General features: G+C 40.9%; 1 non-coding gene across 1 annotated transcript; it reads left to right on the top strand.

Moving 5' to 3' along the window:
- Window positions 1-7,832: 7,832 nt before the first annotated feature.
- Window positions 7,833-7,996, top strand: LOC122098314. The gene has a single exon (XR_006145723.1). It is a non-coding gene; the product is annotated as a U1 spliceosomal RNA (small nuclear RNA).
- Window positions 7,997-17,135: the final 9,139 nt, after the last annotated feature.

Below are 17,135 nucleotides of genomic sequence, written 5' to 3'. Positions count from 1 at the left end.
GACAGTCCATTTTACCTCCTATGCTCTCCTCACAGATGTGGGCAATGGTCTCAGAGACTTTGTGCCTCATCATGGAGAGATTTAGTTTCATTGTATCCATAAGCTTTGGGAAATCATGCAGTGAAGGGTCCAGGTTAGGAACATAGCTCCTCCTTCTGGAGGTTTTCCTGTATGTTCTCTTGGCCATTGAACAGAAGTGGGGACTCTGAAAGGGAACTTATATGGTGTTCTCTGTCTGTCTTGGTCCATATAACATAGAACCACTTTCCCATCCCTTTAATGATTTAGACATGTTCCATGTGATTTGTGCTGCACTGCTCTCAATGTAGTAACAATGTAGAGGACACAACTGGATGTTGTGTGGTAGCTGTCCATACTTGGGCATGAGTCCCCTTCCAGGCAAGGCCCATAACTCCATGCTGGGAAAGTGAGAGGAAGATTAGCTGGCTTATATCTGTGTAGTCTGAATGACCCCAGGAGGCATTGAGGCCTCCTCTTCATGTCCATGGCCCCTCAGCATATTGATAAAGAATGACACACCATGCCCAATCATCACCAAAATGCTCACCTGGTCCTGGGCATTATCACCACTGTCTCACCCACTTCTAGCAAATTCCCTTTTTCAAGGCATTGCCAATCCTCCTCCTTGCATTCTCAGTTAAAATACTGCTGTCCATGAGTAAAGAGCAGAAGACAAGGAAGCAGGTACCCTAGGGAAAGTAAATACTGGACCTCTTCCATGGTGAGAAGATAATGCAACCTGCAACTATAGAAAAGCGAAGGAGTTAAGATGGTTGTGCACATAGTTTGTGCAGAAAAAATGCCAGACCCAGTATGCCCTGTTCAGAGTTTCAGTCCATAATCGTTTCTAACAAAGACATCTCAGGTACAGATAAACCAAGTTCATAGTGTCTTTCCTTCTTTTATTCTGTGCCTTTCTGGGGCTTGCAATCAGGAAATGGATACTATCCCTGTAGTTTATGTTTTTTCCCTCAAGACTACTGCTTTACCACTGGAGCCACAACTCTACTTCGAGATTTTTTTTGTACATAATTGGAGATAAAAGTCATATAGGCTTTCCTACCCAAGTTGGCTTCAATCACTGATCCTCAGCCTCATGAATAGCTAGGATTACAGGCTTGGCACTGAGCCTGGAAGCAATACTCTTCCTTTTTTATTTCCTTTTCTTTATTTTTTTGTCAGTTATGGGCCTGAATTCTGGGCTTGGGAACTGTCCCTCATCTCTTCAGATCAAGGCTAGTGCTCTACCACTTGAGCCACAGCGTGCCTTCCAGCTTTCTTTCTACTTATATGGTACTAAGGAATTGAATTCAGGGCCTCATGAATGCAAGGCAAGCACTCTACCATTGAGCCACCTTCCCAGCCTCATCTTTCCTTTTCTTAAAAAAATATTATTAGGAATATGATGTTCAGAGGGGTAACAGTTAAGTCAATTAAATTAAACCGTTGTCAGGTAATGAATACATTTTTTGGGGACAATTACACCCCTTCCCTTGCTCTCAGTTTATCCCTCCCACTGTGGCTTTGCTGCCCAGGGTGACTTTGAACCACAATCCTCAGACATCAGTCTGCTGATGAGCTAGGATTAGAGGCTTGAGCTTTAAAGTCAGGATGACTGTTCTGAAGGTTGTTCTATATTGCCTATGGGCTGTGGGCCTGAATGGACTTAGGCAGTGAATGCCAGGCAGGTCTGTCATCCGGAAGCATGTGTCCTACTTAAGCCTGACTGGTTCTCAGAACAGATAGGTGATGCTTTCAGAGCAAGAACCAGTGTGTACTAGCTCAACAGAAGTCCTCACTGTATTTATCTCATTCAACAACTACTGGGTTGCTTATATTATCAACACTTTTTCTTTCTTAAGAACATTTGTATTGTAAGATTGCAGTAACTACAGATTTGTAATGGCCTAGGAATATACATAACTGCTCCAAATCATGTTTTATTTATCTTAAAGTAGTTCTTGAATAATACTCTTTATTAGTAATGATATTATTAATATAAGTATTAAAGTTCTTCAAACATGTTTCTCTTATTAGATGAATCTTTACAGTGACATTGAAAGCATCTTCTGGAGCAGCAATGGAAAAGATACTTGGTGAATACTAAAAATGAGGGATGAGAAGTGTGAAAAACAGAACTAAGAGACTTACAAGTGTGACTGGGAAACATCTTCCACAGAGCAGAATCCCAGACTTTTGAAGGTATGTCAGTGTGAGAATAGGTCTTCAACCAGTTCACGTGACCACATGGGTGAGTCTCAATGTTGCCACATAGATATTATTTTGATTCCTATATGAAAGACTCATGTCCGATGGGCTTTCACAATGCCAGATTTATGAAAGTTTCCTGTCTTCTTTCCTTCAATATTACTTCACACTTTACTATTGAGTGCATTTTTTCTTTTAAAACATGAAAACTCAACACCATCTTTTGGACTGAGGTGTTTCTTGTCTCCCTAAAAATAGCTCTGTTATTTAAGAGGCTTCCTGACAGGTTCCAGTGCCTCACTTCTTTAATACTAGCTATTCATGAGGCTGGGATTTGAAGATCACAGTTGAAGCCTGCCATGGTAAGGAAGTCCATCAGAATTTCATCTCCAATCAATTACCAAAAAAGTCAGAAGTGGAGCTGTGGATGAAGTGGTAGAGCAGCAAAAAAAGGCATAAGGGCAGGCTGCACTCAGCCTCAGCCTGAGCCCCAGCCCAGCCTTCAGGCACACACACACACACACACACACACACACACACACACACACACACACACACGTGTCTTCCTGCCAGGCTTGTCCATGGGGTCCCATGAAATTGTTGGAGACCTCTCTTCAAATGGACTCACCCTTGTATTCATGCCATTAATGTGGAAATTGACTCTCAGTCACCTATAGATCTATTGGTTCAGATTGTGTATTCTGCATCCCATTTCCTCTGCTTGTTTTCTGAGGTGAGTCTTGTAGTTCAATACAGCTGTTCATATACTTCAAGAGGCTGCTTATGGTCTCAGGGCCTTCATTCACACTCCAAATGGAAAAATAACATATAACCTGAGACCCTCTGCTTACTTTGAGGATCATCTATCCAGGCAAGGGCAGCTCCCTATGAATGGCATACTGGAAGCCAAGCTCAGGGTGTTCAAAACAGACAGAAGTGAGGTGTGGAGGGCTTGAGTTGTTCTGAGGAAAAGCAGAGAATGGAGGAAGACAGAGAAACTGGGAAAAGACAATCTACCTTCCCATGTTTCCTTGCAGTTCCTGATCCACAGTATAACCTTTGCTAATTGTTCTGCTGTGTGTGTGTGTGTGTGTGTGTGTGTGTGTGTGTGTTTGTATGTCTCTGTGAATGTTTGCATGTGCACAGTAGTTCTGGGCCTTGAATTCAAGGGCTGGGCACTGGGAAGTCAGGATGAATGTGAGCAAGTATATCATATGCGTGTGTGGAAGTAACTCCATCAAACCTCTCAGTGTGTGCAACTAGTATATACTAATGAAAGTGAAAAAATGATTAAGCAATGCTTAAACTCCTTCCTAAGCTATTTAGAGATAACTTCAAAAAGTATGAGAAAGCATTGTTGGTAGGGGATATGAAAACAACTGTAGTTAAAACTATGGGATTATTCAAGCCAGGTGCTGGTGGCTTATACTTGTACTCCTAGATACTCAGGAAGCTGAGAACTAAGGATCATTATTTGAAACCTGCCTAGGCTGGAAAGTTATGACACTTTATATAAGATATACTACTCGAAGTGGTGCTTTGGGGCTTAAGCCGTAGAGTGCCCTAAGTTCAAACCACAGGACTGCCAGAAAAAAAAAAGAAATAGTCCAAACTTAAGATGTCTAGGGAGTTTTAGACTAAATGTCTTATAAAAACAAATCACTATATCTTGGGGTTCATTTGTTGTTGTTGTTTTAGGTTTATTATGTAAGTGTTTGGTTTCATTTGTATATTCTTCCCCCTGTGGTATATCCCCTTTTGTCACTGTACTTGATTTTGATACCCTGCATCTTGTATATACATTTTTCTAATTTGGGGAGGGGAAGGGAAATAACAAAATGCTAAAACAAGGACACAGGATGACCCGTTGCAACAATGATATCCATAAGACCGTATGTTGGAAATGAACTTTACAGTTTCGGGTGGGGAGAGGAGGAGTGCAGGAGGTGAGGGAGGTAAGGGATAGTGGAAGAAAAACAAGGGAAGGGGTAACAATGCTTGACCAGAAATGTACTCATTGCCTTATTTACGTAACTCTAACCCCTCTATAGACTCTTTACAATAAAATAAAATTTAAAAAATGAAAAATAACTAGTTACAGCTAAAGTAGGAAAGGAAAAAAAAACTTTTACCCACTGGCCTGTGGGAACAGTAACTAGAAATACACAGTCAATACAAATAAATTGCAATCCCTCTACAGATTCATGCTCATGGCTACTTCACCTTCTTTGTCCCCAGGGGAAAGTCAGGAGAAATCAATACAAGCTTCCTATCCTATGACAGTCTACTCAATACCTGTACCAAGGTTGTCATCTGTAGGACATCAGATGGAAAAAGTCAACATTCCTTCCAAAAGGGTCTCAAATGAACCTTATAAACCATAGCCTCCTACTGTCCTGATTTAAATCTTATTTCCCTTCTCAAGCTACAAATACATATAAACTTGTGGAGGGCTCTAGAGAGATGGACAAAGACTTATAAAACATATACTATGTTTCACACCAGTAGAAAACTAAAACTAGATCCTTATATAGCACCCTGCAACAGAATCAACTCCAAATGGATCAAAGACCTTGGAGTCAAAGCAGATACCCTGAAAACATTACAGGAAGGAAGAGGAGAACCTCTAGGTCTCCTTGGCACATGCTGAAAGTTTCTTAATAAAGACCCAGAAACACATCAAATCATAGAAAGGTTGGACAAATGGGATTGCATGAAACTGCAGAGCTTCTACATGGCAAAGGGCATAGCTAGCAAGATCAATAGAAAGCCCAAGTATTGGGAGAAGATCTTCACTAGCCATACAATGGACAAGGGTCTCATATCTAAAATATATTTAGAACTCAAAAAATTAAATTCCCCAAAAACAAATCCTCAAAGAAACAACTGCCCCATAAATAAGTAGGCTAAAGACTTAAAGAGAAAGGTCTCTGAAGAGGAAATAGGAATGACCAATAGACACATGAAGAAACCCTCAACTTCTCTAGCCATAAAAGAAATGAAAATCAAGACAATGTTGAGATTCCACCTCACCCCAGTTAGAATGGCTATAAAAAAAAAATCAAGAACTCTAATAATAACAGATGATGGAGGGGATGTGGTCAAAAAGGAACCTTACTGCATTGTTGGTGGGAGTTCATCCACTTTGGAAAGCAGTATGGATATTCTTCAAAAGACTCCACATAGAGCTTCCCTATGACCCAGCAATCCCACTTTTGAGCATTTACCCAAATGATCACAAACAAGGCTATATTAAAGCTACCAGCACAACTGTTTATTGCAGCATTATTTACCATAGCTAGGATATGGAACCAACCCAAATGTCCCTCAGTAGATAAATGGATCAAGAAAATGTGACATATATATGTATATATACATATACATGTATACACACACACACACACACACACACACACACACACACGCACACACACGCACACACACATATACACAATGGAATTCTATGCCTCCATTAGAATTACATCACCCCACTTGTTAGGAAATAGAAAGACTTGGAAAAAATTATATTAAGTGAAGTAGGCCAGGCCCCCCCAAAACGTAGGTCTTATAGTTTCCCTTTTTTTCAATAACTAGTATATGTCTAGGACAAGAAGAAAAAATCAAAAGCTATGTACATATGACCATATAAGATGATGTTAAGTGAAATAAACCTCAAGACAGTAACTCAAGTGCTTTTTTCTTCCTTACTATTGTTTTTAATATATTTATAATGTACTATGTGATTTTTTTTGTTTCTCTGGTATGTTCTTCCTCCAGGGTATTACTCTGTTTTCACTGTATTTGTTTCTGGTGACCTGCATCTTATATGTACATAACAAGATGCTTAAATAAGGATACAGTTTAACCCATTGTAACAATGAGATGTACAAAACACTATGTTGAAAAAAACTTTACAACATTTGTCGGGGATGGGAGGTGTTGGGAAGGTGGGGAGGGAAGGGATGTTTGGGGAAAAAGAAAGGAGGAGGTGACAATGCTCGCTAGGAAATGTGCCCACTACTTTACTCATGTAACTGTAAACCTTCTGTACAATATTTTTACACTAAAAATATTTTAAAAACAGCTTAAAGAATATATACTATGTTTCAATAAATTGAATGAGGATTCATAAAAGGCATGTTTTGAATTTTATTTTTAAAATAAAATGAGGGCTGGGAAGGTTGCTTAGGGGTAGAGTGATTGTCTTGCATGCATAAGGCCCTGAGTTCCATTACTCATCACCACATAAGTCGGAAAAAGCCAGAAGTGGTGCTGTGGCTCAAATGGTAAAGCACTATCCTTCATCTAAAGAGCTGAGGGACAGTGACCAGGCCCAGATTTCAGAGTTCAGGCCCCATGACTGACAAAATGAAAGAGAGAAAGGAAGGAAGGAAGCAAGGAAGGAAGGAAGGAAGGAAGGAAGGAAGGAAGGAAGGAAGGAAGGAAGGAGGGTAGGAAGGAAGGAAGGAAGGGAGGAAGGAAGGAAGGAAAGAAGGAAGGAAGGGAGGAAGAAAGTTGAGATAGTGTCCAGGGCCAAAGTTCAAGCCCTGAAAAAGTACCCCCTCACCAACCACAAAATCATACACAGGGCTGGGATTCAGCTTAGCAGCTTACCATGCATGAGTTTTGATCCCTAAAACAAGGAGAGGGAGGGATTGGGTGAGGGAAGAGAGAGGGAGGGAGAAAAGGATAGGGAGAAATAACAGCATATAGAAAAGAGGGTAGCTCTGCATAATGATATTCACTAGGGTACATGGTCAGGCAAACATTTTCTGTAAAGGAACAGAGTAAGTACATCCAGGCCTTGGGAGTCACATGATATGCCGTAACTATTCCATTCTTCTGTGGCAGTGTGACAGGGGACACAGATAAAATGAATGCATTAAAACTTTACTAACATTCACTGAAACTTGAATTCTATTTTTATTTGAAATATGGCTAGTGTAACTGTGTGTCTGAATTTTTAATTTTATGTAATTTTGCTTACTGTAAGTATTGTCGCTTACAGCGTTGTGGCTAGCTACTCAACTGAGTAGAACAAGTCTGGCCTCTGATGAAGTCTTAGAGCACCTCCAAAGTAATCCAGGAATACAAGCCATGGAAGTCACTCAGCTTTTTGGTAGTCACAGTAAGAAACAGTAAAATAAGAAAATAAATAAAACCTTCAATTAAAAACACCAAAGGAGCTTTAATAAAAATTCAGCAAAATTTATCTAGTATTTAAAGCTTAATCCTCAGATTTCAGCATTCTGAATAGCTAGGATTACAAATGTGAACTACTCTCACATGTTTGTTAGTTTTTTAAATAAAGTTGGGTGCAGGTGGCTTACACATGTAATCCTAACTACTCAAGAGGCTGAGATCTGAGGATTGCAGTTCAAAGCCAACCCATGTAGGAAAGCTCATGAGATTCTTATCCTCAATTAACCACCAGAAGACCAGAAGTGGGCTCTGGCTCAAGTGGTAGAGCACTTCACTTAGGCTGAAGAGCTCAGGGACAGCACCCAGAGTTCAAGTCCCATGATTTACAAATAAAAAGAAAGAAAACAAATGAGTGACCAGAGCCAATGGCTCTTTAAAAAAAATAGTTTTTTAAAGCCTTGTTACTTACCTGGCAGGGGAGATGCTATGATCACGAAGGTGGTTTTCCCAGGGCCAGGCTTATCTATTGCACTCCAGATTTGCTGACCCCTGAGATTTCCCCAAATGTGGGAAATTCGACTGCATAATTTGTGGTAGTGGGGGACTGTGTTAGTTCTCTCCACTGGATGGATAGATAGATAGATAGATAGATAGATAGATAGATAGATAGATAGATAGATAGATAGATAGATAGATAGATAGATAGATAGATAGATAGATAGATTAGATAGATAGATAGATAGATAGATAGATAGATAGATAGATAGATAGATAGATAGATAGATAGATAGATAGATAGATAGATAGATAGATAGATAGATAGATAGATAGATAGATAGATAGATAGATAGATAGATAGTATTGTATTTTATATTGGCCTCATCTGCTTTCCTGCACTCAGCAGTCACTTGGTCCTAAGGAGTACTGTAAAGGATGAGGTACCTCTAGGCCTACTTTGTAGTTGCTAGGAACTACAAGGAGTAGAGAAATCAGCTTGAACTCACCATGAGAAAATAAATGAGGAAGTTGGGTGCAGGTGGCTTACACATGTAATCCTAACTACTCAAGAGGCTGAGATCTGAGGATTGCAGTTCAAAGCCAACCCATGTAGGAAAGCTCATGAGATTCTTATCCTCAATTAACCACCAGAAGACCAGAAGTGGGCTCTGGCTCAAGTGGTAGAGCACTTCACTTAGGCTGAAGAGCTCAGGGACAGCACCCAGAGTTCAAGTCCCATGATTTACAAATAAAAAGAAAGAAAACAAATGAGTGACCAGAGCCAATGGCTCATACCTGTAATTCTAGATAGTTAGAAGGCTGAGATCTGAGGATCAAGGTTCAACACCAGCCTAGGAAGGAAACTCTATGAGATTCTTACTTCCAATTAATCACTGAAAACCGTAAGTGACAATGTAACTCAACGCGGTAGAGCACTACCCTTGAGCACAAAAGATCAGGGACAGGATCCAGGACCTGAGTTCAAGCCCCACAACCGACCAAAAAAAAAAGGAATGAGAAGCCACCTTAATGAAATAGCTAGGCAAGTACAAGATACAGAATAACTCCTCCCTTCCTTCTTTTCTTCCTTCTATTCCTTCACATCCTTTCCCCCTTTCTATCCTAGAACTTAAACTCAGGGCCTCATGCACTTTAGGTAGGTACTTTACCAGATGAGCCATACACCTGCTTTTTTTTGGCTTTAGTTATTTTTCTTTCTTTCTTTCTTTCTTTTGGTGGGGAGGGGGTCCAGTCATGGGGCCTGAACTCTGGGCCTGGGTGCTGTCCCTCAACTCTTCACTTGAGCCATAGCGTCACTTCTGGCTTTTTTTTTTTTGCTTATGTGGTGCTGAGGAATCGAACCCAGGGCCTCATGCATGCAAGGCAAACGCTTTACCACTGACCACCTTCCCAGCCCTCATTTTTCTTTTGTTGGTTATGTTACTTGAACTCTGTGCCTGGGTGTTGTCCCTGAGTTCTTCAGCTCAAGGTGAGGGCTCTACTGTTTGAGCCACAGTACCACTTCTGGTTTTCTAGTGGTTTATTGGAGATATGAGTCTCACTGGGCTGCCTGGGCTGGCTTTGATCTGTGATCTTCAGATTTCAGCCTCCTGCGTAGCTAAGATTACAGGCATGAGCCACCTGCGCCCGGCTCGGCTTTAGCTATTTTTGTGGTAGGGTTTTATGTCTATGACCAGGCCAGCATGGACCATAATCCTTCTTTTTACCCTTTCTGAGTAGATGAAATAAGAAGCACAATGCATTGGGTTCAATATTAATTGTGATCCAATATTTTGAATGTTTTTCCTGGGCTAACATCAAATCATAATCCTCTCTGTATCTGTCAAGACCCAGCAGCTAGCATTACAAGTGTGAGCTCCCATCCCTGGCTCAAATTTCTGATGACTAAAATATCTGAACAAAGTTTTAATAATTTTAAATGTTGAATTTGGGGGCAATGGGTGCTCTTACTTGCCTAGTTGCAAATTGTACCAAAAATCCCAAATATTAACTTTTGATTTCCTAGAGTACATTAAATAAGCAGATAAACTTTATAAAGCAATTAACTAAAGAAAAAAGCTAAACAGAATACATCCTTACCATTGTAACTTTGGACTAACACCTTGTCAATCATTGCTTACATCATAGTTGTTTGTCTGGGCAGTATATTCCATACACGGATCATGCCACCCCCAAGGTTGTGGGCTAAACAGCCTATATCCACAGGAGTGAAAGCCAGGCTCTAGGCAAACACACCAAAGGAAGGCAGCGTCCAGCAGCATTGTACATGGCAATGTCCCAACATATCACCAGAAGTTTTAGGGCAGCTTAAATAAAGCTTTTTCCTTAGGAATAGTACTCTATTAAGGCATACCTCTTCTTCTGGGTTTATCACTGCTTAATTGGAGACAAGTCTCATGGACTTTCTGCTTGGGCTGGCCTGAAATCATGTTCCTCAGATCTCAGCCTCCTAAACAGCAAGGATTATAGGCATGAGCTACCAATGTCTAAATTGACTATTCCTTTAATAAAAATGAAAATGGCTACAGTATGGTTTAACAGAGAGCTTGAATCCTTTTCTGAGCCTTATAAATTTTCTATCTACAAGCAGAAGGACAAACTGACACGTGGGAAACAATCTACCATATTAAACCATTTTTCAGAAGAGTATCTGGCTCATCAGTTTGGCTCTTGTCCTCCTATTCTAATGGTGACTTTTCTGCCCGGGCTGGATTCAAAACACAATCCTTACATCTCAGCCTCTTGAGTAAGATTATAGGCATGAGCTACCTGTCCCTGGCACCATCCACATTTCTGTACAAGTGAATAAAGCTCAGTGATATAGTGTCTACCTATTTAACCAAAAGCAGGTAAGAAACCAAAATTGAATTTGTAATTCAGTTGAATATGAGTCTATATTCTTAACAACTGGGTTGTAAATTATTTGGTCTTTGCACAAGTCTCTTAGTAGATATAGCGCACATGTCATGATTTTTCTATTTCAAATGGTCCATGAGAGATAGCTGGGCATGGTATGGTAAGCCTGTAATTCCATCACTTGGGAAGCTGAAGCAGAAGCAAAATAAGTTCAAGGCCATCTTGGCTATGTAGTGAGATGCCATTTCAGAAGGGCAGGAAGTAAATGGCTCCTAACTATATAAGCCTTGGCAATTACTTTCCCATCTTCTGTGTCTACGAAGAGAAGCCTAAGACTCCAAGGCCAAACAGAAAACATGACCCAAAGACTAACACAAAACAACTGGATACCAGCTGTGTCGACTCATTCTTGGGCCAATAGAGTGTCACCCAAAGGCACTCTTGAACAGTTGGGTCTATGTCCCCTCCTCTTCTCTTCAGAAAGGGTCATTTCAAAATCATCATTCTTAGAAATTAAAAGACATCAGTGATATTAGGATTTCCATTCCAGCATATTTACAAGTCAGTGAACACTTAAGACATTGGCAACTATAAAATTAAGTGACTAGCAAGTGGAATATGGTACCTGAAGATACTAATAGTTCATAGTATATGGTCTGTGAATTAGAACTTATTAAATTTGCTCCATAGCTGCAGCAGGTGCAGTAACAGTTGGGGGAGGCAGCAGCAACCTTGGCTCCAGCCCCTTGACCTCCGGAGTGCATCATGGAACCTAGCAGCCCTTCACAAAGGCTGGGAGAGAAGAGAGCTGCCATGGAATGCTAGGATCATGCCTCTGGTGTGGCATGCGACCATCACCTCACTTCTGCTTCCTGGCTAGATAAGTAGGGGCCGCATGCCTGTGTCACCTCACTCCTGCTTCTGGTCTGGGTGGGTAGGAGCCGTGTGCCTGCACCAGCTCGCTCCTACTTCTGGTCTGGGTGAGTGTGGGCTGCATGCCTGTTTCACCTCACTCCTGCTTCCACTCTAGGTGAGTGGGGGCCACGTGCCTGTGTCACCTCACTCCTGCTTCTGGTCTGCAAGAGAGGGGGAGTAAGGGCCATGGTGCCTGTGTCACCTCATCTGGTCTGGGTGGGTAGGGGCCATGTCCTTGCATCACCTCACTACTGCTTCCTGGCTGGATAAGTCTGGGCTTGGTGCCCTTGTCACCTCACTCTTTCTTCTGGTCTGGGTGAGTGGGGGCTGCTTGCCTGTGTCACCTCACTCCTGATTAGTCTGGGTAAATAGGGGAGTAGGGGCCATGTGCCTGCACCACCTCAATCCTGTTTCTGGTCTGGGTTGGTCTGACTGGCTGTGAGCTAATTACTATATCCAGATGCTGTTTACCAGCCCACGCCAGACGTTAGACTTTTCCAGTTCTCATAACAAAGCATGACATTAATGGATTAGGATGGCACCTTGCTAGGTTTGAGAATCATGTTATTAAATTGTGTGTGTTTGAATGTGCATTGGTCTTGGGCCTTGAACTCAGGGCCTGAGGTCTATCCCTGAGGTATTTGATCAAGGTAGAGCTCTACTTCTTGAGCCACAACTCAACATATGGCATTTTTTTTGTGGTTAATTGGGACTAAAAGTCTCACAGATTTTCCTGTCTGGGCTGGCCTTGAACCACTATCCTCATATCTCAGACTTTTCAGTAGCTAGGATTTACAGGTGTGAGCTACTAGTGCCTCTGTATTTGCTTGATTACCATCCAGAGAGAACTGTGCTTGGCAAGTGTTCTGGAGGAAAAAGAATTGAAATCTTCCAATGAGAAATGGTGAAAATACTCAGGTTCTAGCCCAGCATTGGTGGATCAGGCCTCTAATTCTACCAATTCAGGAATGTGAAATCTGAGAATTGCAGTTAGAAATCAGTGTGTGGAGGACAGAGTCTTGAGACTCTTTATCTCCAACAAACTACCACAAACCCGGAAGTGGCACTGTATCTAAGTGGTAGAGCACCAACCTTGAGGGAAAATGCACACGGACAGCACTCAGGCCATGAGTTCAAGTCCAAAGGCCACAAAAACAAAACAAAACAAGAAAAAAATTGGGTTCTTCAGTAGAAGTTTATCATTATAAATATATCTTTCCCATTATATTTAGATCTGTCATAGATGTATGAATCTTAGGGGAATAAGAAACTTGGCTAAAAAATATAGGAATCATTGTGTGTGTGTGTGTGTGTGTGTGTGTGTGTGTGTGTGTGTGTGTGTGTGTGTGTGTGTGTGTGTGTTTGCGTGTGTGTGTGTGTGTGTGTGTGTTTGCCTGTCCTGAGGCTTGAACCTAGGACATTAATCTCTTGATTGGCTTCCTTCCATCAAGGCTGGTACTCTGCAACTTGGTACACAGTTCTACTCCCAGATTTTTTAATTGTTAATTGGAGATAACAGTTTTACACACTTTTCTGCCTGTGGTGGCCAATTCTGGAATGTGATTATTTTGAATCATGCTGTAAAAAATGTGTGTGCAGATAAGGCTGACTTACATTTCTTCAGGTGTATATGTATGATTTCTTGTGTGGAACTTCCACACTGATTTCTGTTGGGGCTGCAATGATTCACTTAATTGCCATCATTGTGTAGGATATCGTTCCCCACCTCCTTGCAAGTATTTCTGTTTTCTTTTTTAATAGGCATTCTGATTAGGCAGACATGAACTTCAACATAGATTTGATTTGCATTTCCTTGATTACTAAAGGTGTTGAATATTTTCATTTATTCCTTAGACACCTACATCAGTTTTGGGGAACTATCTAGTCAATTCACTTGCCTATTTATTGATTAAATAATTTGTTCTTAGGGTGTTTCATTTTTTGTCTATATATTCTAGATATTAGGATTTCTTCTGTTACTCAAAAGGCAGGAGTTTAGGCTTATTTTATTTAATCTTAACAAAAGATGCCTTGTGAGCTTCAAATTATTTAAATGATGATTGATTTAAAAATGAGAAAGATGTGGCTCACAGAATAGAGTGTCTGTCAACAAGTACAAGTTCTGAACTCAGAGTACAGTGTCTACAAAAAAGGAGATAGATTCTATTATTTTAGAACAATAAAAGCTAATAAGCTACATTTTCTCAAAATATGTAATTCTAAATATTTCACTATTCTTCGTGGTAAAACTATTGCAAATTTTAGCACAAACTAACAATTTTAGGTTCTATTTTTTCCTTGGTAATCATTCAAGCCAGCAAAACTGAAGAAAATACAAGTTTGGCTAGGTGCTGGTGGATCATGTCTGTATTCCTATCTACTCAGGAGGCTGGGACCTGAAGATTGCAGTTCAAAGCCAGCCTGGGCAGGAAACACCATGAAGCTTATCTACAAATAACCACCAGAAAACTAGAAGTAGTGCTGTGGCTTGAGTGCTAGAGTGCTTTCCTTGAGCTGAATAGCTAAGGGACTGCCCCTCGGCCCAGAGTTCAAGCCCCACGACTGACAAAAAAAAAAAAAAAAAACAAAAAACAACTTTGTATAAAGAGTAAGAATCTCCAAGTTTTTATTCAAGTTTTTTAATTCTTGTGGCAAATGTTTTCATTGGGTAGAAAGTGGACAGATTATATGTCATTGTGATAAACTTGCTACTATGTGGTTGCTTTTCTCCCATTTATAATTTCATCCATCTAACATTGTTGAAGATGAAAAATCCATCAAGGACAAGACATACTATTTGGAAAAACTGGTAAGTTGAAATGACTATTACTTGCTAGTTTGGCAAAGAAGCTGTGATTTTCCTTCCCTCCCCAGGATTTGAACAATGAAAAAAATTGTCTTGATTTTTCCAAAAGTGAGGAATACAGCTCATATTCAAATAATTAGAAGATAATGAAATGAATGTTTAGGATACATAATATGCTTAATTTTGAACCTTCCTCTCAAGAAACTTCCAAGAAACTTAGCACACATTGGTTGTAGATATTGATATCAAAGAGCCCACTGCAGGAGCTTCATACCTATAATTGGCTACTCAGAAGGATGAGATCTGGGATTGAGATTGGTGCCAGTCTGGAAAAGCAGTAATTGCATGGATGAAGTCCCCTGCTGTTAGATCATATGTCTCTTCCTCCCATCCTCAATGTGAAGCTGTCTCCCCAGATCACCATCCTTCTGATTCATTGATATTATCATTGGGATTTCTGGTTTTCTCCTTCAGCATGAAATTTGCATGGAGAAGGCCACTCATAACTGTATTCACATGTTTCTCCAGTTGCCTACAACAGTGCCTGGTCCTTAGTGCTTAGTAGCCTTGTGTAGAGATGAGACTTAGTGCTCAGTAGCCTTGTGTAGAGGTGAGCCTGCTCTGCTCATGTAATCTCAGAATTCAGTCAGGAAAACTCATCAAGCTGTGGTCTTGTTAATAGTCATTTCTTCTAATAATTTTTTTCCTCCTTGTGTATCTAAGTCCACATAAGGGTGAGATCAGTGGCTGACACCTATCGGTTGTGATGGAAAAAGAGGTTGTGACATCATAGAAGTTTATTGTGAAGCTGCAGGAAGACCCCACCACCAAAGCATCCAAAATGGCAGGCTCCCACATTTAATGGAATGTAAATATAAGGCATGGAAAAAAAACAACATAAAAGTTCCTAGGGAAAACATCAAAAGTGGCAGCTGCTACAAAAGTTGGTTCTTAAAACCAACTGGTGTCTCACACCAGTAATCCTAGTATAATATAAGCTAATGAAAGTTTTCTTTTTGTGCCAGTCCAAGGGTTTGAACTTGAGACCTGGGCTCTGAGTTTTTTGCTCAAGTCTAGCAATTTACTACTTCAGTCATATCTTCACTTCTAGTACATTTGGTAGTGTAGTTGAGATAAGAATTTCCAAGATTTTTCTGTCTGTGCTGGCTTCAAACTGTGATCCTCGATGTCAGCCTCCTGAGTAAGATAACAGGCATGAGCCACCAGGACCTAGCTAAAAGTTACTTTTGTGAGAAAAAAAAATTACTTATGTAAGGTATAAAAAGCAACATAAACAAATGAAACATTAGAACCAAACTGAAACAAGTTATATAGAAGACATAAAAAGACAAACACCAAAGCCCCAAGTTAAAGCCTAAGGACCACCACAAAAGAAATAAAGAAGTGTAGAAGAAAAGTAATAGCCAGTGACAGACTTTTAAATTAATCAATCACTGGTGGCTTACACATGTTATATTAACTACATAGGGGACTAAATCAGAAAATACCATTTAAAAGGCAAGCCCAAGCAGGGAAATCCATTGGTCATTTTTCTGTGTGTGCAGGTCATGGGAGTTGAATTTGTTCTACTTTATTCAAGGCTGGAGTTCTATCAATCTCAGCTTTTTGGTGGGATCACTACCAGCTAACTGGAGATAAAGAGAATCATGGAATTTCCTTTGCAGGCTGGCTTCCAAACTGTGATCCTCATATTTCAGCTTCCTGAGGTATTCAGTGCTTTGCATGAGACTCTTATCTCCAATGAACCACCAAAAAAATAAAGAAAAGAAAAAAAAAAACAGCTGGAGGTTGAGCTGTGGCACCAATGGCAGAAATGAGACTGATTTCTGGGACAGCACCTACATCTTGAGATCAAGCTTTGGGACCAGTACAAACAAGAATAAAGTAAATAAATGAAAAGAAAGGTAGAAGAAGAAAAGGGAGAGCCAATTTCAGAGGATAAAATCAAAACTGAGGTAGCTTACACTTGTTATTAAAGTTACTCAAGAGTCACACATCTGAGACTCAGTGTTCAAGGCCAGCCAAGGCAGGTGAGTCCATGGACTCATCTCTAATTAGCCAACTACAGTTTAAAAAAAAATCCACAAATTGTGCTGTGGCTCAGGTATTAGCGTACTAGTATTAAAAATGTACTGGGAGGGGGGACCAAGATGGCGACGCGGCAGTAGGGAAACTCCACAGCTCTCTCCAACCAAAAAGAGAGTTCGAGTTCCAACGCTTAATCTCCCCAAGAGACCGACAACAACAAAAAGACGAACACTCAGAGAAAAACCAGAGGTGGAAAATAACAAAAAAAGAAAGAGAGGAATAGAAGAATTTCAGAACAGAGAAGAGCAAAGGCCCCTCCCCCAACCTCTACTGGCCGCGCGGCAGTGCGCCAAGCCGCAGGCCAGCCAGCCCGACGGGGGCTGCCGGAGCCCCAGAGACACAGGGGGCCGCTTGCAGATCACCAGGTACCGGATTGCAGAACAGCGGATCACCAGAAACAGAGAAACCTACCAGCCGCGAGTCTCCACGAGGATCCCACCCCCACCCCTCACTCTCCACCGGAGCAGAGAGGCTCCATCCCACCAAAGCCGCCCAGCACCAGCAGCGCGACAAAGGGACCTGTCGGCAGACCACCCGCCCAATCTCGATCACAACGACC

Source organism: Dipodomys spectabilis, unplaced genomic scaffold (genome assembly GCF_019054845.1).
Source record: "Dipodomys spectabilis isolate Male_0828 unplaced genomic scaffold, ASM1905484v1 ptg000474l, whole genome shotgun sequence".
Lineage (NCBI taxonomy): Eukaryota > Metazoa > Chordata > Mammalia > Rodentia > Heteromyidae > Dipodomys > Dipodomys spectabilis.
This window is presented reverse-complemented; position numbering and strand designations above follow the sequence as displayed.